The 3,380-nt window shown below is 34.6% G+C and overlaps 1 long non-coding RNA gene across 1 annotated transcript; it reads left to right on the top strand.

Annotated features, from left to right (window-relative positions):
- The first annotated feature begins 2,119 nt into the window (after positions 1-2,119).
- LOC115981725 lies at positions 2,120-3,046 on the top strand. The gene is made up of 2 exons (XR_004089443.1): positions 2,120-2,771; positions 2,862-3,046. It is a non-coding gene; the product is annotated as an uncharacterized LOC115981725 (long non-coding RNA).
- The last annotated feature ends 334 nt before the right edge of the window (positions 3,047-3,380 follow it).

Here is a 3,380-nt window from a genome sequence, read left to right as displayed (position 1 = left end):
AAAAGTATAATATTTCATTATCTCTCCTCTTTATTTTATTGTGGTTGTATATTGTGTTGAGAATATTATTTTATTGTATTGTTTATATTATTTTAATGTGTTGAATGCTAAAGTAAAACATTTGATATTGGATGTATTATAAAGTAGGATGTTAAAATAGATAAAGTAGTATTTTGAGTTGCTAAAAACTATATTTTTAGCAACATTGCTATAAATAATTACTAGTATGTTAGTATGGGAAAATCACAATTTTACACGAGTGTGTGCAAAAGGGGGCATATGATAAATTCATCAAAAAAAAAGGAGGGGGGGGGGGAGGGGATATGATAATCATTATTCTATTAGCAATTTTTTTTTTTTTTTTTTTTGAGAAATAGTTATTCTATTAGCATTAGGTAAGAGTAGAAGGAAACAATTTTCAATGATTTTGGACTCTCTATGATGGGACAAAGCAGATTATGACATTGATGTCGCAATGTGTGGTGTTGTAAGAGTGAAGGTGGTTTTGAATAATGACATGGGCTTTGGAGTTTGTAATTAGTAGTTTGTACAACGTGCACATGGAGTGAGAGTGAATGCGATAGGTAATCAGCACTTGTTTCACACTAATCGTGTGCTACATCTTGTAACTAAAATATATTGTTGGTCCTTCAAGTTTGAAATTATTTTTTATTTTGATTAATTATATTTTAGTTCTTTAATATTTAATTTAATTTTTATATTAATAATAGTGTTCATTTTTATTAGTAATTTGACCGTTAAGTACTCTTTATGATTAATTATTGTGGAGCCCTTTTTAGGACAGTTCTCTTGGCCCAAATCCAATATGAAGTTCCTGGGTCATTGAAAGGGGGAGATTGGAGTAAATACTAGTGTTGGATGGGTGAACTGGGCTCAGCTCACACAATCTTTTTGGGCCGTTATACGGATCTGTACGCAAGTCAAAAGAACTCTACGACAAACAAATATATAGACTAAATATATAAGCAAGTACACAACATATGAATAAGAAAATAAAATAAACAGTAACGTAGACAAGTGCAAAGTACTTCAAGGGGCTTTATTGACTAAGTCAAGCATTGGAATACATTTAGTTCCATATTGTAAGGGTGCTCCACAAAGCCCAATAAGCCTCCAAGTTCACAGACTTAATTAATCCCCTTTGGGTTTACAAGATTTGTGAAATTTGAGCCGTTGGATCTAAGTGGCTCCCTAAATATTACTGAAGGACCTCTTAACAATGCTTTTATTTGCTCAATGAACTCAAGTTAAATCCTAAAGCTCCCTTTTGAATATTCTAAGTCTATACTGTTTGTATACTCTCTTCTTCTTTTATGCCTCTTGGCTTGTCTTCATGGCTTCCTTCCTTCCTTTTATACTGATCTTGGGAAACTTGGAGTTACTATTTTCTCCCTCTATTTCCTTGGTAATGGAGTTGATCTCTTTTATCTAAAGCTTTGGTGACTTTTCATTTCCTCATTATCTCTTATTTCAACCTCCTAGGAACCCATGTCTAAAAGTGTCAGGGCTGACTTTCCACTCATAAAAGGCATCTCTTTGGGCAAGTCAGCTCCTCCTCTGGAGTTAACAAGGCAAAACCTTCTCCTAAGAGCAACCACACCAGCTCTTTTATAAATGTGTAAAATACACATTTTGACCATTTTTACACATTTTGAAGTAAAAAATACACTATATCAGTCCATTTAAAATCGTGTAAACTCATCTAAAATTTTCAACGAGCTACAGTACCCGTGTAAATTTACACAGGCATTGTATCCCGTTTATCCCTTAAAATAATATTATCTGTACAGTATAATAAAAACCTCATTTTCGCTCTTTTTTTTCTCTCTCCTCTCACTAAGCACACCAACGCCTCTCTCAGGTCTCAGTTCCCTCTCCCTCTTGAGTTCTTCCTCTCATATTACAGTCCGAATTCTTTTGCTCATTCTCATCACCACGGGAAATAATAATGTGATCGGTTTGGGAGTTTTGTAGTTCCGTGAGGAGGGTGGATCAATTGACAGACAGAATCTTCTCTATTAACAGACTTTGGGGCTGATTTCTCTAAAAAAGGTATGGGTTTTTCTCATTGAGATTTTAGGGTTTTTTGGTGGGAGCGGTTCACCTCCAGTTTTTATTTCTCCTGTTTCCTTCCGTTTTTAAACAGATGAATGACATTTGGCATACCAACCATCCAAAGGTTAAAAAAAAACCCACGTCTCTCTCAATTTGTGCGTTGCTTTCCCTTTTCTTTTTCTATCTCTTTCTACAGCTACCCATCCTTCTAATGGAGCTTTCTGGGCTATCACACACCTCAATCTCCCTTCTCTCATTTTCCCTTTCTCTTTCTCTTGTTTCTCTCTCTCTCTCAAAAATCTTTGTTCAGATTTTTTATTTATGCTCCGTTGAAGATTTAAAGATTGAAGGGGTTTTCAAAATTCACAAATCTCTCAATTCCTCAAGTTGAACATCATTTTAAAACTAGAGAAATAAACACAACAAGAAGAGTGAAAATCATTCGATTTTCACCATCTGAAAAGCAAAAAAAGAAAAGAAAAAACACATGCACATCTGAAAATTTTCAACGATGATAGATACCGACAGAGAGGGGAATACGAAATCTGAAAAATTTTGTGGGTAAGCTTTTAATGAAAAGCATCTGAGATTTGAAACCTCAATGACGAAAAAGCTCACTGATTTCGAACTTGATTTGAAAATCGAAAATGGAAAACAATTGATTTTCTTGCAAGCACACGATAGGGTCATCAATGGTGAGATTTAACTCTTCACAGATGGTTTGGGACTTTAGTTTGAATTATATGGTCGGATTTGGGCTTTCCATTTATGCTCTACATTTTCAGTTTGGCGTTGTGATGCTGCATAGTTGCAGAGTGGGTGTGGTGATGCTGCACAATTGCATAGTGAGAGGAGAGCCAAAGAGAAAAGGAAAAGGCAGGTAAGTCACTGTTGTATTTTTCCAAGTTGGCTTCTTTTTTTTAATCGTTGGATCAGTTTGCTTCCAGGTGTCATTCATCTATCTAAAAACGGGAGGAAACAGGGGAAATAAAAACTGGAGGTGAGCCGCTCCCTTTTTTGGTTTCAATCAAGATTCTTAGGAGTTTCTCTAAACTAATTTTTTTGGGGTTTCTTGTTTCAAATTTTTTTTGGTTTGGGGTTTTTTTTAGGGATTCTTCGGAGCACACCCGAAGTTATTTTTGGAATTTATTAGCATTTCAGGTTTTGTGTGTATTTATATTTGATTATTTTAGAGTTCAGGTAAGGATTAAATTTTATGTCTTTTGATTTGGATTAGTTTCCCCCTGTGTAGGGAATGTTTGAAGAATTTGGAGTTTTCTAAATTGTATTAAATTTCTATTTCT

This window comes from Quercus lobata, chromosome 1 (genome assembly GCF_001633185.2).
Source record: "Quercus lobata isolate SW786 chromosome 1, ValleyOak3.0 Primary Assembly, whole genome shotgun sequence".
Classification (NCBI taxonomy): Eukaryota; Viridiplantae; Streptophyta; class Magnoliopsida; order Fagales; family Fagaceae; genus Quercus; species Quercus lobata.
Note: the sequence above shows the minus strand (reverse complement) of the source record. Positions and strands in the feature narration are given on the sequence as shown.